General features: G+C 34.8%; 1 non-coding gene and 1 pseudogene across 1 annotated transcript; one reads left to right on the top strand and one right to left on the bottom strand.

The window, feature by feature from the left end:
* Positions 1–6,793: 6,793 nt before the first annotated feature.
* Positions 6,794–23,717, bottom strand: LOC124979460 (40S ribosomal protein S8-like; annotated as a pseudogene).
* On the top strand, positions 19,452–19,528 carry Trnat-cgu (transfer RNA threonine (anticodon CGU)). Its single transcript has one exon. It is a non-coding gene; the product is annotated as a tRNA-Thr (tRNA).
* Positions 23,718–24,990: the final 1,273 nt, after the last annotated feature.

Here is a 24,990-nt window from a genome sequence, read left to right as displayed (position 1 = left end):
GCAAAATTTTCTATAGAGCAATTCACTGTCTTTTCTATTAACATCCTGATTATTATAACTATATTGTAATCTGACTTTCATCTTCATCGTCTCTTCTCATTAAGGTCACCATCATAAAGATCTAATTGCTAATCTGAAGAACTTTCTTTAATTTAATCCAGCATTCTCTGAGAGCACTGCATTGTAGCATTTATCTTAGTTTTGAATTGTCTATTTTTCTGTCTCCTTTTTTTTTTTTTTGGTACTGAACCAAGGGTACTTAACCACTGAGCTACATCCCCAACCCTTCTATATATTTTATTTAGAGACAGGGTCTCGCTGAGTTACTTAGGGCCAGGCTAAGTTGCTGAGGCTGGCTTTGTATTGGTGATCCTCCTGCCTCAGCCTTCTGAGCTGCTGGGATTACTGGCATGTGCCACAGTGCCTTGCTTGTCTCCCCATCTTGATGGTGAGTGTCTGTATGTCTGAGTCTGCCTCATTCATCTTCACATCACTTTTGTCTTTCATAAAGCTTAGTTCATGACACCATTACATTGTACTAGCTACCTGAGAGTTATTGAAAACTGGATGGTTTGGGAGGCCCAGTGGCATTGAATAAGGTACGTTCAAATTCCCCACAGGTAGTGGAAGTGTTAAACGGGGAAGGTACGTTAAGCGGGTTATTTAATCTAACCATCCTTCAGGAACGCTACCTTCTCTGACTGACTCTCATTACAAGAATTAGGAAGATGCAAAGGTGCCTTGGCTGGCACAAGAACCAGAAGTCATTGAGGTTTGGTTGAAATAAAGGAGTACCATCTCCAGCATGGCATTGGGTAAGGCATGGAGCTGAGAAGACAGTATTCTAACATCACGCAAGGATGGGACTCCGGTGCCCCAGGTTTTAATGACACATTATACTTTTCCCATTATATTTATTCCCCAATGACATAGATTGGGCTTCTTCTGTACAGTAAGTACTTACACATCTAAAGCAATAGAAGTGAAGGTGGCCTTAATGACATCTCTAAGCAAGTTCTGAACTCTGATGAAAAGGTGGGTCTCGACTTTGTACTCAAGTTTCCAAAATGTTGTAGTGAAATATACTGCTTCTGGTGATCCTCTCACAACTCCCACTATTTCCCCAGGATCCTATTGGTATTATCTTTCCAAGGAAGGGGGTGTTGGAAAGGAACAGTGAGTGGGGAATAAAGGAAAAGTCATCAGCAGGTCTGCAGACAGGTGATAAGTGTACCAAGCTGCAGTATGAGGAACTTTCCTTTGCTGAACACTCCTGAAATTAGCATAATTTTGAGTGGATCCTGCTCTGACTAGCAAAAATAAAACCATCATAATAGAAATGTGTCATAGATCAATGTCTTCCAGTTCTAAAGCAAACATCTTGGCTGTGCCTCTATGTTTGTGTTGGCTTTAGAAACTAAGTCCTTTATCAAACAGTAGGAGACTATTATCTGGTGATAATGTATTTTGATTCTATTGTTGTTATCTTAAAACTGGTTTTTTCTGGGCTGGTCCTTCTGGTATGTTTGTTTAATGACATGTTTAAAAATCTTTGTAAATGTTGTATTAAAATGACAGATATTTTATATTGCCAGCATAAACCACAATCTCCAAGGCTGATGATAAACTCCGGTCCTGGTCTCAGCTACTGTATGCTTTAAAGCTCTTAGCTGCCTTTCAAATGTTGGCAGAGTTGTCAATCATTCTGTATCATACTTATAGTTTGTGTGAGGAAGCCATTTGTTAAATTGCAGCCTCCTAGACTCAAAGAACATTTACCAAATGCTTTCAGATAAAATGCCATCCTATTCTGTAAAATACTGAGAAGCTTGCAAGAGGAAGAAAATACCTAAGGGAAATAGCAAATCATAGAACAGAAAACTGACATAACACATTTCTCCATTTTCTACTGAACTTTTGATAAGAACTGAGCATGGTACTTAATTCATCTCATTTCTGTTTGTGTTTGTGTTAATCATTTCACTAGATAAAGGTCTGTGGAGGCAGGGAATGGATACCACACAGGTGGTTTCAAGGTTGTAAATGAGTGACCACCCTGTGATAGTGACTCACTGTGGTCACCCCGGAAGCAAAAAGGGAAAACTCTGGATTTTTTCATATTCTATCCTTTCCCTCTTTTTGATATACCCTACTCTTCTCTAAGGTCAGAGGGTCTTCTAAATAATAGGAAAAAGAATGGTACAGATGATTGAAAACCTGTGAATATTTTGCTTTCCTCTGACACTTCTACCTGCCCCCTGCTCCCATGTTGCTGAGTAGCTGGCCCCAGCAGTCCTATAGCATTTCCATAAATACACTTTGAATTACCCTTCTGATCCTATTACTCTGATCAACTATGCAGAAGACATAGGCTAAGGCTCCTGTGAAGTGTCAGTTCAAATGTCTATCATTATAACGTGTTCTTTACCCTACAGTATCTAAGTTAGTGCTTCTCCTTGTGTGTTAAGTGGTGTATGAATTCTGAGTAGCTCATAAGTCTAGAATACATAAAACTTTGTGTGTATTTTTATATGACATGATATAAAATTATTCTTATACAATTTTCAAATGTATTTTTGCAGCAGGTGAAACAATACAAGTTAATAGCTTCTGTATAAAGAAGTGAGAAGTACAGATGATTTTGAAATATAGTTCTCTCAAGGAAAAATTTACTTGAGTGATTCTTCTTAGTTAAGATATTATTAGCCAGAAAGTTCAATTGTCCTGGAAAAATCTTGTAATAGAAAGCTTTTTGGCCTCTGGCCTCTTTGTTCTTTGAGTTAATCTTTAGAGAGAGGAATAGCTAGAAGCTAGGATATCGCTGGAAGGATAGGATGTGAGATCGTAATCTCTTATCCCTGGACTTAGAAGTTAGGGAACCTATCTGGGTGGACAAAGGTCACCCAGCCCAAAACCATTTGGTGATAATTGATGCCAACAGTTTTAAAGAGGACTTCAATGTGAAAGAAATGGCTGGTTTTCTGGTTGTAGTATAGACCCAGGTGTTTTTGTGGGAGATTGCAGCTAGCACACCATGTGACTGAGCCAGGGTATACCTGCAGGTTCATTAGGTAATAGTGACTGAATATCCCAGATGTCTTATTTGAGTAACTGCAGAGATGTGGCGATTCTGGCAGGAAACAGACCATAGAGGGCATCACTGCATACTGCAGTGTTCCTTGTACCTCATTATTTTATATCAATCAGTCAGTCACAATATGCAGTGGTCATGGACTTACAGGACTTTTCAGTTCTCTCTTTCTACCTGGTGTTTAGAAGAAAGACTTGGTATCTTTTCTCCAATAAGTCTCAACCAAATATTTAGTAGGGTTCAAGCAATTATAGGCATGTGCTCCTGTGGCCACCTATTGTGAATTTTCTATTTCAGATAAATAATTAGTTAAAATAACTTTCCTGGTCTGGCTAAGTTTTGCCACAATAACAATGTATATTGGCTTGCTAATTCAAAAAATGATTAAGTGCAAAGGATAACCTAGTTGCACAGGGAGTATTTCTATACACACTAATTTTCCCCTCAGGGTTCATCATGGTCTTTCTTAAATACATTTAATTGATTACATTTTGTTCCACAGAAGTTTTATAAACATCTTCAGATTTCCTCTGGCTATGCCTAAACATTTGATGAGGATGGTCAAATTATACTGAATGCAGGACTGTTTCCATTTTTTTCTTTAATCTGATAATTGCGATCATGGTCAACTAGATTGAGTAGATACACCATCAACATGTCAGATTCATGAATTCATGCAAAATACTTACAAGAAAATGATTACACTCTTCTCCTTAACAGAAACAGCTGGTGTCAATGATGCGGATGGCTGAAGTTTTATTTGGGTAACAGTGGTTGGTATAAGAACCCTTTTGCTGCTTACCATTAAAATATCCCATACAGGCAGACACATGCCACTCAGGGGCGGAGTCTCCAGTGCCAGATTTAAACACCACGAGAGGCAAGAACATGGCAAAAGCCTCTCTTTTTTATTAAAAAAGGGAGTTTGTTATTTTTCTGGACTGTCAGTTGAAATACTCCCATGATTTATCCCTTTCTAAGTAGATACAGTAAGATTTTAGTAAAGATTGTTGACTTTCATTTTGACAGAAAGAATATACAAGTCAGCAAAACAACAACAGAAACAAAGGTTGACTTCGTCCTAATTGAATAATGTTTTTAAGAAGTCGAATGTTTTCAACTTAGTTGTAGATGAAAATGTTTTCTTCATATTGTAAGTTTCATGGGAAATTTTACTTTCAGAAGGGATTAAGTAATTCTCTGACTGGAATAAGAGCTTAGTTATTAAAAAAAATAAAGTACTTTGCCTTCTGGATCTTTTATGGCCCTCTCTAAGCAGGAGAATTAATGTAATGCAATTATTGGCTACTTGCAATCTGCTAGTACTTAGCATATATTATTTAACATAATTCTTAAAATTCTCTACAATGTCTATTCTTAGCTCCATTTTCATATTAAGAAAACTGAGGATCAGAGAGGTTAAATCACTTCCCCATGGTCACAGAGCTAACGTGGTTAAACAAAGATTCAAACCTAGTATGTCTGACTCCAACACTGATGCTTCCAATCATACCCTTAAATATTGCAGTATAATGTCACAACTTGTCTCTGAAATGTCTCCCTTTTTCATTTAATCTAACTCTTCTCATTCCTGACCACTTGTGAAATAGAAATGCAACATCATTACTCTCCCTTGCTTACTTTTCCTATACAGCATGGCTTCATGTTTTTTATACTCACCAGTTCTTGCTTTGTATTTTTCTATTTTGAAAAAAGTATCAAAAAGAAGGAAACAGCAAAAAAATAAGTCTTAGAAACAACTGTTGATCATCCAGTGTTCTTTGTCATTCATTCCTGCCTTCATCTGATGCATGCAAGCACTCAACAGTCGTGCCTAGAACTTATCTGGATTGTTCTTAAGGACAGATAAACATTCCCTTAAGTAGTTCTTCCTTTGCCTCATCTTTAAAAAATAATATAATTCATCTAAGTAGATATTTAATCAGAAAAAAGTGAATAGAACCCCATCTATCTTCAAAGTAAAATGTGACAAAGAGGTATAACTTAGAAGCTCCTCTATCCTCTCTGCATTCATGATGGCATGACTGAAAATAGCATTGCATTCTAAGCTGGACCACATGGGAGTGAGAAAGGAGGTTAGCAACCATTTGCAAATCCAGTCGTTAATTTGGATGTCTATCAGTAAAGAACCAGAGTCATGGAAACTTCTATCAGAAAGGTCAAAGCTATCCATTCAATGACATTATTTACAAAGAATAGCACTTCAATTAACCAGAAGACTGTGCAACTGGAGGAGAGCTTGTTAAGGGCATCTCCTGGCAAGTCCAAGATGATCTTCTATGTTCTTTGCTTCAATTTGATGGTGACCCCATGAAACCTGGTAACTCTTCTCTCTTATGGTTGCTATCTTGAGGTGGACCAGCCTTGTTTTCTGAGTAAAAAATTAGAATTTAAAAACTTAAGTAATACCAGTTTCTAACAGGGTAACACAAATGAAACTATGAAACTTAGCACAGTACTCCTGTTTTTTTTTTTTTTTTTTTTTTTTTGGTATGGGGGTTTGAACTCAGGGGCACTAAACCACTGAGCCACATCCCCAGTCCTATTTTGTATTTTATTTATAGGCAGGTCTCACTGAGTTGCTTAGTGCCTCACCCTTGCTGAGGCTGACTTTGATCTCATGATCCTCCTGACTCAACCTCCTGAGCTGCTGGGATCACAAGGGTATGCCATTCTGCCCAGCGGGGCTCCCATCTTTTAACAGCTGAACTTACACAGCTGCTCCTGTCTCTTCCTTCCTTGTAAGTGCCCATTTCACTTGATTGAAAACAAGTGGACAGTGGAAAAACTAGAATTTTTGAGGAAATATTAATAATATTTCATATTTCCTTTGAATAAAAACAGCATATGGAGTGATCCCTTTTTAGTGTGCACTGAAAAGTTTTTAATAGAAACTCAATCCTGAAAGTAAAAGAATTACTGATAAATACTATAGTTTTAAATAGAAACTTGACCCTAGAAGCAAAAAATTACTGAGTCTTTACTATTACAATGGCACCTATATGATGTTTAACCCTCTATGATTTATTTCTAATATCACTTGTGAGATATTTTCTTTTGATGAAAAGTTGGGGAAAAGGAGTACCATACTTCAATTCTGTAATTATGAATGCTAAATGAACTACTATTTCCTAATAACTGTAACTATTCCTAGCAAATTTAGATTTTTTTTTTCTCAAAGCATTTGTGAGACACTTTACCTAACTGGAAGAAATCTCAGACTATTATTGAAGAAAATTTTCTGCTTCTCTTAGCTTTGTGTCTTTCAAAAGGAATTTAATCTCTCAAAACCTCCATTCCTCTTTGTAAAATGGGAATAATGGTGACTCCATCATGGAAGTGTGACATAAGAGGATATATGCTTGCACCTGTACACTCTTATGAGGCTGCAGTATGTGCTTATGCAGGGACATGCCAGCAAAAGGAAACCAAGTGCAGGGATTGGTATATGAGAATAAGAAGCTTGATTTGTTTATACAGGGAGGATTCCTCTCGCAGGATAGTCCTTACATTAACCACAAGCCATGTATTTTGTGAAGAGGGAATGACGAATTGATTTATAATGAGACACATTGTGACAAGAGCATAGATACTGGAAATTTCTATCTTTTCAATTTTTGTTTTAGGACATTGAACAATAAATACCTTTATTACTTGAGTTAAGACAGAAGAGAGGAGGACTCATTTGCCTTTCGGGGCTTGGATTTTCTTCAGAGAGAACTCCAACTCCTTGCCTTCTAGCACACAGCCATCTGCTCGACCGCACCGACCTGGTCTTGATGCAATGCAGGCAAGAAGTTCGCCCTGCTGGAACTGTTCCTCCAGAAGAGTGCTGATTTTAGCATTCTTCTTCCTTTCATCGTATTTCTTTTGAATTTTCTTTGATCCCTTTTTGTTTAAAATTTCTTTCTCCTCAGGAGTCAGCTTGGCCCCCTTCCAGTGGCCCAGGGGCAGTGGTAGTGGGACTCGAAAAACTGTCGGTAGGATGTGCTATCATGAGCAGGATTCTGTTCTTCACCAGGGTCTTTGTGGGGGTTATTGGATGCATTGTAGGTGACATCAATGATCCTTGTCTTGCGAGTACAACAGTCAGAGCCCCAGGAGAGGTTCCCCACATCCAGCCTCAAAGCCGGTACTACTGGAAGTTACTGTTCCCCCACCCCCAACCCTGTGAAGTTCGTGTAGGAATTACTTAGGGAACTTGAGAATAAGGAGAACTGATGATATGAAAATAAAATGACATAAACTGATGCATCCATCTCAAAATAGTGGTGGTTTTATCACTGGGATAGGAATATTTGCAGATGCACGGACACGGTCCTTTGTGCTTATCTTCGAGTTAAGGGTGTCTTTGTCAGAAGGGCTGTACTGTCCCAAGGCTTTTGTCACCCTGCTCAGGAAAGAGGCTCAGTGCAGTCTGGAGATATACTACGTGACTCCAGTTTCCATATCAGAGGTCACTTACTCTCTTTACAGTTAACACTTCTTTATTTAGCTCTTATTAGCTTTAGAGAATAGGCCAATCATTCAAATTGTTGTCTTCTTGTTTTAAAATTCAGGGATAGAGTTCTTCTGCTTTTACATAACTGCCTAGATTTACTCCACAATAATTTCAAAATTTAGTCCTCAAAAGTTATTTAACTGCCCCCTCGACCAATTCTTGGCTCCACTTATGACAATGCCTACTCTACTGTTATTATGAAAGCTAATTTATATAATGCAACTGAAAGCATAGAGTAGAGCTCCTAGCACTTTTAGACATTCAATAATGTTTGTGACCTGAATACAAATGTCTTCTCTGAAATACTTTATCATTTTATTGTACATTTGTGTTGGTTATGGGAAACACAGCATACCAGATTTTCTGGATCATTTCATCCCAATTTCTAACAATTGTTCTCATTTTCAAATACTCATTCCTGTTTTCCCTTCAGCCAACAAACTATCCTAAAAATTCCATTCTTTCAGCATCTAACTACATGTCCAGATGTTTTGACACCTCTGACACAAAAAGCATTTTTCAGACTATGGTACCTGATTTCAGTTACAGAAAATAACCCATTAGGACTTAAAGTATGTACAACTCATTATCATAAAATTGGAAGTGTTTTTTGTCATGTTACTTTATAACTTGTAATATAAGTTATTTAAGTAATAGTTACTTAAATATGGTAGGTGGTTTTTATTACTTTTCTGCTTTTTGTTATATTTTGTTGTTACTGTTGATAGTTTGTTTCCCATATTAGCCTCTAGGTTCTGTAGGGAAAGGAAAAATGTCATATTCAACTTTGTATTCTCCAAGTATTTGGTAAATATGTATTGGAAATGAGAAAGTATTCAGAGAAATTCCACATTCTAACACTAAGGAGGATGAACTAGATTTCACAATGCTTTCTTTTTTATCATAGGTTTTTAAAGTCACATCACATAAATCTGTTTATTAGCATCAAAAATATACTGCTGTTCCAGACTGTATTCAATAGGAACATCCTTCTCCCAGATAGTTCTCAGCTACATTTCTGTTAGAGACCTTTATTAGTAGACTGGTAGAACAAGTTAACTGAAGTCACTGAAGCACCTGTTGTGGACTCTTCTTATTTGGTCGTATTTATTCTGGTATATTCTGTGATGTTGGATAAAAGTGCTTCGTATCACTTTCTATCTGATTTAGGGTCATATATAGGTTTTAGGGAAGACAGTTGGATTTTTAGGATACTATTATCCCAGGCTCTTTTGAATCCTAGTCAGACATGTTTTGAAGACAGCCTATGTAGAATAGGTTACAAACTTTTTTTCATGAACATGTAAAAGTTCCCCTTTTATTTTTATGTAATCATATTATCATTGAACCTATGAACTACAAAGAAAATGTCCTAATAAGTAAATCTCTTTTGATGGTTTTCTTTATATTCTGCATGAGCACTTTTAATGATGGAGAGCCTACACCAACAAAAAACAGCATTATGTGAGTCTAAATTTGTCTCTTTATAATCTGTACACCTTGATTTCCTCTCTGAAGTCATGCATGTTTTCACATTTTTAGGTCAGTGACATTACATCTCTTAATTAGTGCTCTGTTATGGTGTGCGAATATAGATGTACTCCCTTGGCATTTTACTAATGCTTAACCAAGAAGATCTTCATAAAGTTTTCTAAACACTCCATTTTTCCTTTGTTTTTTGATGTTATTAGAATTTATAAAAGTTTTAAATGTAGTATTACTGAAAGTATGATACATCCATGCAATCATTAATGAGAAGGGAACTGTGGAGACTTTAAAACAAGTCTACAATTTATTTGACAACACACCCATCAGAGATGAACTTTAATTCCTTTTCCTTTGAATAGAAATAGAATACAGTGATGCTCCATGGATTCTGAGATGAGGTACTAAAAAACAGTGCTACTTCAACTCGACTCTATTTTGGATTCTTGTTCTGGGAACACTGATGCCACACTGAGGGAGAAATCCTTGACCACAGAAGAGATGTCATACAGGATTTCTGAGAAAAAATGTCTGAGGTTCTAGGCAGCAACCAACATTAACCACCAGACATGTGAGGGAGGCTCTCAAATGGCTCCTGCACCAGACAGTATCTGAGTACAGCTTTATAAAAGATATCCGAATTCTTTTAGTTATTTGGAGATCTTGTAATTCCATACAAACTTTAGAATTTTTTTTCTGTATATGCATTATGATTTGGTTGTGAGATGTCCCCCAAAAGCTCATGTGAAGAAAATACGGGAAGGCCTATAGGTGAAATGACTGGGTTATGAGGGCATTAAAACAATCGGTGAATTATTCCTCTGATAGGGATTAACTGAGTGGTAACTGAAGGCAGGTAGGGTGTGGTTGGAAGAGGTGGGTCATTGGGAGTGTGCTTCTCTGGTGTATATTCTGTATCTGTGAGTGGAGTTTCTCTCTGCTTCCTAGTGTGATGCCTGAAGCTGCTTCCCTCCACCACACTCTTTCACCCTGTTCAGCCTCACCTCCAGCCCTAAGGAATGGAGCCAGCTGCCTGTGGACTGAGACCTCTAAAATCATGAACCCCCCACATAAACTTTTTCTCCTCTAACTCTTCTTATCAGGTTTTTATTCACAGCAGCAAAAAAGTAACTAAAACAATTTGTGAAGAGCATCATTAATGTGTTGATAGAGATTATATTGAATCTGTAGATTGTTTTAGATAGTAAGGACAGTTTAATGTTTATTGTTCTAATCCATTAACATGGTATGTATTTCCATTTGCATGTGTGTGTGTGTGTGTGTGTGTTCTTGAATTTCTTTCATCAATATTTTAGAGTTTTCATTGCAACGAACTTTCACCTCTTTTGTTAAATTTATGCTTAGGTATTTTATTATTACTTTTAGCAGCTATCATAAATATAATTGCTGTCTTATTTTCCAATTTCAATAATTCACTATTGGTGTATAGCAACAGTATTAATTTTTAATGTTGATTTTGTACCCTGAAACTTTTCTGAACAAAGTTTATTCTTTTTTAGAGTTTATTCTTTTTATGGCAAAATAGTATTGCAATGTGTATATGTGCTACAAGTTCTTTTTCCATTCAGCAATTGGTAAACACTTTGTTTACATTTCTTAACTGTTGTGAAGAAAGCTGCAATAAACATCAAAGTAAAGGTGTCTTTTTGATTTCCTGTCCTTTGGACATATACCAAGATGTGGGATTTCAGGATGAAACAGCAATTCTATATTCTTTGTTAAAGAATAAACAAAGTTTATTAGGTCTAGTAGGTTTCTTTTTTCTTTTTTTTTCCCCCTTAGGAGTATTTTGGTTTTTTTTGTATGTGAGATCATGTTATCTGAAAGCAGTGATAATTTTACTTATTTTCCAATTTGTATGCCTTTTGTTTTGCCTGATTAAGACTTCTAGTACTAGGTTGAATAAAAGTGGTAAAAGTGGCTATCCTTGTTTTGCTATAGATCTTAGCCAGAACAATCTCAAGCAAAAAGAACACAGTAAGAGGTATGGAAGTACCACCTTCAAAAATATACCACAGAACTTTAGTCATCAATACAGCATGGTATTGGAATAAAAACAGAAATGGATCAATTAAACAAGACAGAGAGCCTGGAAGTCAACCCACACATCTACATCCAACTAAATTTTGACAAAGTTGCTAAGAATGTGCATTGGAGAAAGGACAGTCTTCTTCATTGGTACTGAGAAAGCTGGTTATCCACAGGCAGGAGAACTAGAACTCATCTCTCATAAGTTACAAAAGTCAACTCAAAATGGACAAAAGACCTAAATGTAAGACCCAAAGCAATGAAACTACTAGAATAAAAGAGGGTAAACAGGACATTGTAAAATGTAAGGATTTTTTTCACAAGACTCCAAAAGTTCAAGAAATAGAAATTAACATAGACGAATAGGGTTACATCAAATTAAAGATCTTCTATGTAACAGAGGCAATACTTAGAATGAACAGAGAACCTACAGAATGGGAGACAATATTTACAAAATACACACCTGAGTAGGGGTTAATATCCACAATGCTGGAGGAACTCCAAAAAACACAAGAACAAAAACACCAAAATAATCCAATGTTAAAATGGGCTACAGATCTAAGTAGACATTTCTCAAAAAAAATGAAATATAGAAATAGCCAACAGGAGTATGACTAAAGTACTCAATGGTCTCTAAACATCAGCAAAGATAAAATGTACTGGCCAGGATATGGAGAAAAGGGCACTTCCCCCTGCCCACTGATGGTCAGAATGTGAACAAGTTCACAAAGTACAGTTTATGGAAAATAGGATGGGTCTTTTTCAAAAGCAGTAGGAGTAGAATTGCTGTTTCATCCTGAAATCCCACACCTTGGTATATGTCCAAAGGACAGGAAATCAAAAAGACACATTTACTTTGATGTTTATTGCAGCTTTCTTCACAACAGTCAAGAAATGTAAACAAAGTGTTTACCAATTGCTGAATGGAGAAAGAACACGTAGTACATATACACATTGCAATACTATTTTGCCATAAAAAAAATAAACTCCTGTCTTTTGCAACAAAATGAAATTGGACATCATTATGTTAAGTGAACCAACCCAGGTTGGTTCAGAAATACAAGTGCATATGATCTCACTAGTGTGGAATATAATAAAATTGATCTCATGGAAGTTGAGTACAGTGGTGGTTACCAGAGCCTGAGAGTAGACAGGGAGGGAGGGCTGGGGAGAGGTTGACCAATGGGACTAAGTTATAGTTAGATAGGAGCAAGAAATTCTGGTGTGCTGTTATATAGTGGGGTGACTACAGATAATGATAATGTACTTTATTGAAAATCTAGAAGAAAGAATTTTGAATGTTTTCATCATGAAGAAATAATTGTCTGATATATATATATATATCAGATTAAAGATATATATATGTGTATATATAGAGATTACATAATGTATAAATATATTGCAGTATCACTTGGTACCCCATTAATATAACAATTTTGTGTTTTTAAGTGTCAGTTTTAAAAATAAATTTTATTTTTAAAGCATCTCCCTGACTGAACTGATTAGCTCAGCCCAGTCATTCCCAGAACCCTGAGAGGTAATATCAAGGGATGATTTTACTATTCATAAGACGATAAGGTGCAGTGGATTGCTATGCCAATACAGACGAACAGAATTTTAATGTAGCATAGGGGAGTGTCATAACTGAACCTAACACATGGGGCATTGACTTTGGGACCAAGACCAGTAGATGGAAGAGACCAAAGCTCATTAGCAGAGTTCAAATTATCTTAAGAAGTTTTTCTTGGAGAACTTAAATAAGTAAAAGAGAGTAAATGGTTATTGGAAACTGAAGGAAAGCCAATTTCTTTTTCCTTTGAATGGAAGTAGATATAGAGAAAGTGATTGCTTCATGAATTCTGAGACCAGGTCTTGCAAGACTTGTGTGACTTCAACCTGGCTCTTTGAGCACTTTGAGCCCTTGTTCCAAGAGTGCAAAGGAGGCCCTGGCTATATGTTGTGGTGACAAGTTTGTCAGCACTATCTCCTGTTGTAATGTGGAAGATAAATATCCTTAATGATATTTGGTATTTACACCAAGTGCATTTGGTATTTACACCACAACTTATTTCTTTTAGCTGCTTATAGTGAAGTGAGAGCACCAAAGAAATAAAGATTTAAAAATAAACTGTTAAATATAAAGAAGCCAGGACCTGGGTTTCAGAAATAAAACAGTTTTTCATTCCCAACCTCTCCAGATGGTAAACTATTTTCAAATTAGTAAATAGCTTTCAGGCAAAGATCAAATCCAGCGAACTGTCAGGAAAACATGATTCAAAATCATCCTTAAAACACTTTCTAAGACTTCAGGTACTGCCTCAACTACCTTTTAAAACAGATAAAAAGGCCACCAAAGAAACCTGAGTGCACCACTCACAGTTTATCTCCTTTAAAATTAGAACTTCTATTGATTTTTAGTACATTGTCCCATAAGAACTTTTCTGGGAACTCAAGGTAGTGAAAAATTATCTCAAAACTATTTGTGTTAATAACTTTTCAAAATAGAGTGAAGTTTTAAAAATATGGCACTAATAGAATCACTATCAACTTCAACAACTAAATGTAAAACAACTATGTGAAATGAAAAGAGACCTTGCTGCATCCAATCTTCTATCAAAAGGAAACAGGCAGAGAATATTCACCTGTAATCACGGGTTACATTTTTTTTAACAAAGGAAAGACTATTCAAAGTGTGGAGACAGTGGAGCCAACACCCAGAGAAAGCAACTGCACCAGTATTACACCCCAGTCATGGGACTGGAATATATGCTTGGCTTAATTTCAGAATTATAAGGGATCATAACTTCACTGTATCTCCCATTTTTCTGTGTCTTTCCTTTTTTGATCATTTCTTTATACAAGTGCATGTGTCTTATAATTCTCTCATCACAGTATTTGGGTGTGTAAAAGAGGGACAATTTATTTCTCTAGTTCACAAGTACAGATCCAGAGGAAGCATACTCAAGATGCTATACCTGAGAACCCACACCCAAGGTCATCTGGACCCAGTCCAGGTATTCTAATCATGAAATCTGATACTGAATATTTAATAGATGAGATTTTAGGAGTTGTTATGGGAGCTGGGAACTGTACTTTGCATGTAGGAATAATGTGAATAATTTGGGCCCAGAAAGTAGAATGACAATCCTTTCACTCAGGGGTGGAATTTAATTCACCAGTCCTTAAATATTGCTACACTTAACTTTGTTCTTCTAGATTATTGGGTATTCTATGTTCTTTGTATTTCCATATAAGATATTGTGAATTTCCCCAGATAAAAAGGAATTAACTAAGAACTTTTTGCATAATTTTTCAAGATGGTGAGCCTAGTGAATTTTAAATTGTTTTTAATGCCATTGCCATAGTTGCTAGTTAAAGCAAAAATATATGGAAAAATAAGTACTGTGTTATTCTGAGTATTTAGAAGTGCATTCTTAGAATAAAATAGAAATGTCTTATGTAATTATCTGAATAAAACTAGAAAGCATTAATGGAGTAATACAGAATTAACTTGCAATGGTATTTTGCTTGAGGAGGTACACTGGATTTCCGATGTAGGAGAGATATTTGCATTTGTGTATATCCTTTAAATCTTTAATATTAAAAGATTTTATTTTAAATGAAAAATTTAAAAATAAAAATGCAATATACAATATTAAAAAAAATAAACGAATAAATAAATAAATAATTTTAAGTCCTTCGGGTATAAACCAAGGAGTGGAATAACTGGATCAAAAGGTAGGTCCATTCCAAGTTTTCTGAGGATTCTCCATACTGCTTTCCAGAGTGGCTGCACCAATTTGCAATTCCACCAGCAATGTACAAGTGTGCCTTTTCCCCCACATTCGTACCAACATTATTATTGTTATTATTATTATTATTATTATTAATATTTGTGTTCTTGATAATAGCCATCCTAATTGGAGTAGGACAAAATCTTAGAGTTGTTTTAATTTGCATTTCTCTAATTACTAGAGATGTTGAACACTTTTTCATATATTTATTAATCACCTGTGTGTCTTCTTCTGTAAAGTTGTCTGTCCAGTTTCTTGGCCTATTTATTGATTGGGTTCTTTGTATTTTTGGTGTAAAGTTTTGTAAGTTCTTTATAAATTTTGGAGATTAGTGCTCTATCTGAGGTGCGTGTGGAAAAGACTTTCTCCCACTCTGTAGACTCTCTTTTCACATTACTGATTGTATCCTCTGCTGAGAAAAAACCTTTTTAGTTTGAATCCATGAAGCCACATCAATGTTTATAGAGCTCAACTCACAATAGCTAGATTGTGGAACCAAACTAGACGCCCTTCAACAGATGAATGAATAAAGAAACTGTGGTATATATACACATTGGAATATTATTCAGCCATAAAGAAGAATAATATTATGGCATTTGCAGATAAATGGATGGAATTGGACAATATCATGCTAAGTGAAATAAGCCAATCCCCAAAACACCAAAGGTTGAAGGTTTTCCCTGATAAGTGAATGATGATATATAATGGGGGTGGAGGGGTGGGGGTCGAGAGAAGAATGGAGGAATTTTAGATTACATAGAGGGAAATGAGAGGGAGTGGGGGGTTTGAAAAATGCTGGAATAAGACAAACATCATTATCCTATGTACATGTATGATTACATGAATGGTATGAATCTACACTATGTACAACCATGGAAACAAAATGATGTACCCCATTTGTGTACAATGAATCAAAATGCAGTCTGTAAAAATAAAAATAAAAATAAATAAATAAATAAGCGTGGCTACCCATAATGAGTTACTTGTGACATAAAGAATGTGGTTAAGGGTGAGCCCCTGATTTCCAGGTCCAATTCTTTGTCACAGTCTCTCTTGAGACTTGCTTTTAGAATCCAGTTGTCATACTATGAGGAAACTCAGGCTGCTGAAGTCGATTGTGGGTATTCCAACTGCCCACTCCAACTCACAGCAGCAGGTTGATGCCAACAACCATCATTAACCACCAGACATGTGAGTGATGCAGCATTTGGGATAGCTCTAGGTGGGGGTAACATCTGAAAGAAATGTGAGAGGTCCTGAGAAATAACCATCCAGTCAAGCCTAGTCAGTCTCCAGAAATGTAGGAGATAAAAACAATAGATTATGCTTCTCTAGTCTGCTAAGTTGGAGTTAATGTTTTCTACCTATAAATAAGTGGATAGGAGTTGATAGGTATGTATTGATTTAGAGCAGTCCCCAGCACATAATATTTTAAAAAAGAAGACACAGGTGAATGTGTAGTAGAAGACTTTTGTTGTTTTGCTTCTGTTTTTAAAGTATATTGCTCAAGGCTTTTTCTTTTGCCTCAAAATTGGTGACTAGGATGTAGAGTTGAGAAAAAAAAGGAGGGATTTATTCTTCACTCAGAACTGAAAACAATTGGGTCATATCTTTCTCAGAGTTTATCCAGTAAAAGCTGAATGGCTTTGTTCTGCTTGCCAACTCCCCTTTTCTGCTGATAATTGGGAGTTGTTGGGTAGGTATCTGAAACACCATTGGAGCCATACATCATAAAATGAGAAATGGAATATATTGGTACTCTTTCATTCCTTCTTATGGGGGAAAGAAGAGAACCTTTTCTGAAATCACTTTCCTGTTCCAAATGAGAGGAACGAAAAGAAATTTTCTATTAAAAATCAAGTGACTAATAAGAAGGGATGTTTTTCCAAATCAGGCAATCAGATTATGCAATGGAGTTTCTGACTGGCTGTCTGTATATTTATAAAAGAGGAGAGGAGTGTTTTGGAGAGAAGTAGAGGATGTGGGAGAAGGAATAGCAGTAAACTTTGGAGTTTATTCTGTCAAGGAGGTGTGAATATCCCATGGAAAATGTGGAAATGTGGGGCATGAAACCATCTTGTGGATGCCCAATTACTGGAGGAAGTAGTAAGAAAATATGAGACATGTTGTGGGGTGTGTAAAGCAGATGTGAAGAATTCAAATCAAGGCCATATCCACATTATGAAAGCAGAGATGATAGTGCTACTTCTCTCTGTATGTCCATGACTGCTCTACCCTAAGATACACAAATAAAATATGTGCCACTGGCAAATTTATATGCTATTGAGAGAATTTGGACGTCCTGTGAAGTCAGAGAAAAAAAGAGCCCCAAATATTTTCTATCTGGCCCTTCAAAGAAAAACATTGTTGATCTCTGGTCTAAAAAAATTGACATGCCATGCCAATATAAATGGTTAATGAAAAGAAAATTGCAATACTTATATTAGTATCAGAGAAATTATGCATCAAGGCAAGGAATATTTCCAGGGATAAGAAGTCATTTAATAAAGATGAATCAGTCAATTTATTAAGAAAACACGACAATTCTAATATTTTATCTCATAACAGTTTTTTATTGATGCATAATTATTATACAGAACTGTGGTTTCATTGTGACACGTTCATGTATGAAGATTATATAATTTGATCAATTAAGAGTTTCAAAACATGTGATGGAAATTTGTTAAAACTGTGCGGGGAAATAAATAAATCTGCAATTACAATTGAAAAATTTGAAACTTCTTCTTCAATGGCAGACAACCACACAGAATATTGGTAGAGATTTTGAAAACATAAAACAGTACTATCAACTACATTGATTTAATTGACATTCGTGGAACACTCCACTCAACAGAGTATGTACTTTACCCAAGTACATATAATTTTTTTCAAAATAGACCATATGCTGGAATATCAAACAAGTCTTAATTAAAAAGCTTTTAAGTAGCACCAAATTTTCTCTCTGATCACAACGGAATTAGAACATAAATCAACAAGAGAATGATATCTGAAAAATCCCCCCAAATATTTGTACAATTAAAAAAATAATCCACAGAAAATTGAGATCAACAAAAAAGGAATTTAGAAACTATTTTGGACAGAATGAAAATTAACAGATAACATCATGAAATTTGTGGGATACAACTAAAACAGTACTTAGAGAAGAAAATTTTCTACTACAATAAGGCTATAAGAAGAAAGGTTTTAAAGACCTAAGCCTGTATCATAGCAAACCATAAAAAAAAGAGAAAATTAAACCCCAAATAAGCAGAAGAATGGAAATTTAAAATAAAGGCATAAAATATAAAACAGGGGGACAAAAAAGACCAAAGAATGATAACACAAGCTATTTTTTAAAAGATCAATAAAAATGATAAACTCCTCAACAGTCCAATCTGGAAAAGAGGAAAAACAATATCTGCTGATATTACAGATTATAGAGTGACAGTTGTTACATATCCTACAGAAATTAAATATAACAGGAAATAAAAACCAACTTTATGCTCATAAATTTAGTAAGTTCTATGAACCAACCAGGTGTCCTGAGGGGCACATATTACTAGTTCACTCAAAAAGAAATAGATAATCCAAGTAGTCCTATATCTATTAAAAATTAAATATTAGATAAAAGTACTTTCAAAAGTAGTACTCTAAACATAGATGGTTTCACAAGTGAATTATACTGAATATTAATTAAGAAATAATATCAATTTTGTACACTTTAAGAAAATTGAAGAGGAAGAAGTTCTTTCCAATTCATTTTTTAAGATTAAGTGATTATTATTTTTCATTCTCTACTTTTTTATTTTTTTAAATTATAGTGATATATATTAACAATATAAAGCATGCTATTGGTTTGTCAATTAAATGTGTTTAATTGATACATAAAAACAAAAATTTTACATATCAGTAGGACAACATATGATGTTTCAAAACATGCATAATTGTGTCATTTTTAAATCAGTTAAAACATTTCTAATCATCTCAAATATGTATAATAGTTTCCAGAGGCTGGAGAGAGTATGGGTTGGAGGAGAGGAATGGGGAAAAGTTGATCCATGACTGTGGTTCCAGTTAGATAGGAGTAAGACGTTCTGGTATTCTGCTGCACAGTAGGGTGACTGTAGATAACAGTGATGTATTGTACATTTTGAAAAGCTAGAAAAAGGATTTGGAAAGTTCTCCTATTCACTTTATAAGACTAGCATCATCCTGATGAAAAAACTAACAAGACTATACAGAAGAAAATGTATTTAGAAAAGAACTACAAATTAATATAAACCAATATAATTTAGGAAAAGGGAAAAATAATATGGTTAATTAAGCAGTTGCAGAAAAGCATTTCACAAAATCCAGCATTCATTCACGAAAAAAAAAAAAAAAACAATCAGAAAACTAGAAATGGAAAGGATTTCCTCAATGTCATAAAAAGCCTCTATTAAAAACTGACAGTTAAGTTCATCCTTAGTGGTGAAAAAATATTTCCCCCATAAGCTTAGAAACAAGGGCTGGGGATATAGCTCAGTTGGTAGAGTGCTTGCCTCGTATGCACATGGACCTGGGTTCAATCCCCAGCAACGACCCCCACAAACAAAAAACAAGATTAGATACAAGACAAGAATGTCCACTCTTACCATTTCTATTCAGCACTTTAGTCGAGGATGTATCCAATGTAACAAGGTAAGAAAAGGTGTACACGTTGAAAAGAAGTACAGTGATCTTTATTCAGATGCCATAATTATCTAATAAACATTATCACAGAAGGCAAGGAATCAAAATGCTACTAGAATGAATAAGTTTAGTAGAGTTTTAGTATAACAAGTTGTTATAAAAAACTCAGTATTTTTCTATATACTAGTAATAATAATATGTCTAACTTCAAAAATACCACTGAAAATAATATTAAGAGTATGAAATACTTAGACATAAATTTGGTAAAAGATGCAAAAGACCTCTAAACTAAGAACTAAAAAGTTAAAGATAATCTAATTTAATTAAGAGATACACCTGTCCATTGATGAGAAGATGAATATCCTTAATATGCCAATTTACTCAGATTGGTTTCTAGATTAAATATAATCCCAAACAAAATATTTAGATGTTTTTAAAGAATCATTGACTCTAAAATTTACACAGAAATGCAAAAATCTAGAATAAAAATATCTAGAACTTTAACTAGAATAAAAATAACTAGAACAAAGTTAGATAACTTACACTATCTCATTTCAAAATTGTTATAAAATTATAATATTCAAATGTGGATCATTGGAACCGGATAGAATATCCAAAATGGCACAGCATATACATAGTTGACCATTTTCTTTACAAAAGTGCCAAAACAATTTAATTGGAGAAATAGTAATTATTTTTAGTTAACTTGAACAACTTGACAGACATAACAAATGAAAGCCAAAAATGGCACAACAAACCCCTCAGTATGATCAATTAAGAACTAAGTTAATATTTCCATTAACATTAGATAATATTTTAGAAAGAATATCTTGCAGATCATATATCTGAAAATAGACTTGTATCTAGAATAACTCCAAAAGTCAATAAGAAGACAGAATCCAATTGAAAACAGAAAACATACTTGAACAGACATTGCATCAAAGAAAAATAAGAACTTTAATATATACTCACACAGCAATTCATTAGAGAATTCAAGCTAAGTCTGAGATATCCCTTCATATCTATCAGAATGGCAAAAATGTTTTAAAGACTATATTAAGCATTGACATGGTTGTGGGACAGCTAAAACGCTCAAACACAATGTCTGAGAATATTAAAAAAAAGGTATAGTCATGTTGGAAAATAGATTGACATTTTAATGGAGTTAAAAATACACTTACTAGACAAACCAGCCATTCTTCTATTCTTCATGATAAAAAAAAGGGCATATATGCATAAAAGAACTTCCTCATATATGTTAACATCAACTTTATTTCTAATAGTCAAACACCAGCTATAGTCCATATGTCCAGCAACAGATGGTTAAACAAATTGTGGTATATCCATACTATGGAATACTACTCAGCAATGAAAATGAAAGAACTATAGTTGCATGCATAACATGAATGAATCTCAAAGTAACTACATCAAAATGCATAAATACATTATACTGTCATGTGTAACTAATTAGAACAAATAAAAAAATTAATTCAAAATAACCATACTAAAGAAAGCATTTCAAAACCATTTGAAAGAAACTAAATATAAAAGAATACATACTCTCCAATTTCATTTATATAAATTGTAGAAAGTGCAACTAGTTCATAATAAGAGAAGGCACATCAGCAGTTGTCTATAGATGTGGGTGAGGGAAGAAAAGGATGGAGTGCAAAGAGATATGAGGAAACTTTTGGGGATATGGATATGTTCATTACCTTGACTATTATGTTGTCTCTGTGAGTGCTAACATATGCCAAAACTTATCAAATTGAATCCTTGAAATAAATAATATTTTTTCTCAATAAATTTGAGGGAAACTACTAAACTTGTTTTTTCAAAGTTCAAAATTAAAACAGAAAGTATTTATATTTTGCCATGGGCTTATAAATATATAATGATTCCTAAAAGCAAATAAGATATACATAAAATAAATAAGCAATACAGGTGATTCATTTTTTTTTCAATGAGTAAATATTTAAATAGGTGCTGTAAAAAAGATGCACAAATTTTCAATCAATGTAGAAAGTTGCTCAGTGTCATTACTTACTAGGGAAACCCAAAACTAGAGGAAGACAACCATCAAGACAGCTAAAATTCAAGTAATTGCTCACACCAAGTTTTGGTGAGAACAACAAATGGAACTCTTTTGGGGGGGTTGGTTAGATGTTTATTGTTACAATCTTGGAAGCATATCTAAACATGTATATAACCTTTGACCCAGTAATTTCACCTTTGGGTATTAACCAATAAAAACAAGTGTTGATATATATTTAGAGACATTTAAATATATTCATAGTGGTTTTATTCATTGTAGCACTAGTCTGGAAACAATCAAATGCTCAGTTAGGTTTAGGATAAGCATGAAATGGAATATTACATGGTAATAAAGATGGACTACTGTTCACATAAGGGTATGGATAAATTTCATGGGTTTAATGTTGAATGAAGAAGGGCAGAGACAAAACCAAAACAAAACAAAACATCATATGCTACTCCAATCATATAAAGTTTTTGATTTCTATTGATTACAAGAATCTGTAAGGTAACCTTATAGGATACAGAAATATAATGATATGTCCCTCTATTACACAGAACTGCAAACTGCACATTTAACATTTTCCTACCCATTATATTTTACTTAAAAGGAAGGAAAAAAAAAAAAAAGAAACTCATTTGTAAAAAACCTGAAAGTGTAAATTCCTCAAAAAACTGAACCTAAATATGTGTATGTACACATGTTGGCATACAGAGACTCATAAACACAAAAGCAGATAGGTGTAGATGTATTAATAGATATTTCTGAAAGGATAAACAGGAGCTAATTAAAGTAAGATTTGGGAGCTCTACTTGCTTCTCAAATCACACCCTTTTGCATTCCTTGAAATTTGTGTCCCAAACATGCATTTTCTATTTTAAACAAGAAATAAAGGGGATTGGCAAGAAGAAAATATTAACAAAATAGTATGTCCTGCCCTGGAGCCTGCTTACGTTGTATTAGCCTGTTACTTACATTCTGAAAATATTTTTAAATGACCTATTTAAACATGTAGAGAATTGTGAAGTATTTTCTGATGTTTGGTAGGTTTTCAATCCTAAATATTTATGGATTTAAGAAAACAATCAAGGTTTGCTGATAGAATTGCTGCCTGATACATTCATAACCATCGAGAATCCCTTCTTCCTCATCCCAAGACATCCAGTGAAGAACAAGGGGACTTAAAAGCACTGGTGCCATCATTCAAGGAGATGTCACAGGGGGCCGATACCCACCCCTCTGTTGTTACAAAGTTGAGCTTTTGCAGGACAAGTTGGGTGAGCTTTGTTCTTTTCCCTCTCAGTTCTTCTTTGTTTCTTTGTTCTCTACTTTGTTTGCATGGGTAGAGTTTGAGACATCATTTGTCTAAAAACTTCACTAGTGGTTAAAATTCTAAGACTCAAGATGGCCGAAACATCTCTGTTAGAGGCAAATTTGGAGAACTGAAATCACTGATGGATGTTGTGGAATGGCAGCACATTAATTTTAGATGCATTCTCCAGAGTAATTGAGATGGAGCTGGAGAAAAGCTTGTGAGTTTCCTCACATTGGCTCCAACTTAGAGACTCGAATGCCTGTATGGCCTTTCCAGGGATGTTAGGAGCCAATGTTGAAACTGTACTTTAAAGAGCACCAAAGTTAAAATTCACAAGCTAGGGAACAACTTGTTTTCACAGCAATGAGAGCTGGCATAGCAAACACTTCTCTGTGGTGACTTACATACTTATTCAGTGATTTAGACTGCTTCTCTGGCACGGGTCAAATGGCATATTAACATGGGATATAATCCTTTCTCACTCTGTAGGCAATGGCTCAGTATGATATTGGCACCATATTAAGCTTCATTAACCCTACAACACGTTGCCTTCTTACTCTTGGCACTCTCCTGCAGGCTGCAGGCAGTAACCCGTGAGTAATCTGATTACCTACAACCGACTGTAGCCGCATGGAATAGAAGCTGACTACAGAGTGGAACACAATTACAGTCTTTTGAGATTCAATTAGAAAGCTGTTGGTAGAGCTTCGTTCAGAATTCTGAAACTGGCTCCAATAACCCCTCACGAACTGCATGTTTCTTTAAGAGCCCACAGTAAAGGACCAACTTAAAAAGCTTCACCTGTTTCTCAAATGCCTTTTTAAAATTCGTCCTCCTGAAGTACATAATAAACAAAGTTTGCATTTAGACACAATAATAACTGGTTCTATACACTCCTGTGGGAAAGTTTTTCCCTTCTCCAAAGGAAAAATGCTTTTTATCATCCCACAAAATGTTTTTGTTCCTAAGGAAAAGTCCACTCACTTCTTTGTGAGTGGACATTGAAAAACAAGTTAATGTAAAAGTAGAAGGGGAATTTGGGGGGAAGGGAAAGGGAATCAAAGGTAGGGGGTGGTAGGATAGAGGCACAGGGAGGGTGGAAATAATCAAAGCATGTTATACACATGTATGGAAGCGTCACAATGAAACTCATTGATCTCTACAATCAGTATACAATAATCACTAGTAAATATTGCATGGAGCAGAAAGAACACTCAATGACTTATTTTTCCTTTAAATAAAACCTGAGGTAAAGAAAAAAATTTAGCTTCTCATTTGGAAACTCTAAATAAGGCAAAGATGTTCTAGACTGGATTATGTCATTCTATGACATATCACAAACATCAATCATGTTAGATATGATTATCTATAAGGGTCATTCTTTGCTTGATGGTGGTTGGAATACCTAATTGCACATTTCAAATGAGTGGTTTTAAAATGCACATTGGAAAAAATGGCACATTAGTGAGATGCTCCAAGTAATTAAAATGTGTTTGTTTGCTGAATTATTTTGTCCCCAAACTAAACTTACCTGGTTTATTTGTTAGATGATCCCCTCTCATGTACCTTGGAATTATAGAATGCATATGAGTTTTAGATGCCAAGTTGAGTTTGAATCCTGGATTTGGCTAAATCTATGTGACTTTGGAAATTATTATAATTTTTAAGACTCTTTTTTTCTTCTTTAAAAAAAGCAGTAAAATACATCTGGCAGTGTTGTAATAATTAAGAGCATCTGATGAAGAAGGTGGCATAGGGCAGGGGACCTAGTAAATGTTCAACATATGACTTTATTATGAAATTTCTAGGCCACTGAAGCAATGTTGGCTTATTATAAGTTTTTATCTTTATTTTTATCACTATGTATCACTCAATCTGGTATTATGGATATCCATTTTTCTACCATGCAATTGGAGGAATCATTAATAATGATTGAAATTAAATGCTGATAAGCATGTACTTGAGTTCCTGAGTTTTAGTAGGTGATATTTATGTTTGAATAAATATAAATTGTTTTATGTCTACTGT

The sequence above is a fragment of the Sciurus carolinensis genome, chromosome 3 (genome assembly GCF_902686445.1).
Source record: "Sciurus carolinensis chromosome 3, mSciCar1.2, whole genome shotgun sequence".
Classification (NCBI taxonomy): domain Eukaryota; kingdom Metazoa; phylum Chordata; class Mammalia; order Rodentia; family Sciuridae; genus Sciurus; species Sciurus carolinensis.
This window is presented reverse-complemented; position numbering and strand designations above follow the sequence as displayed.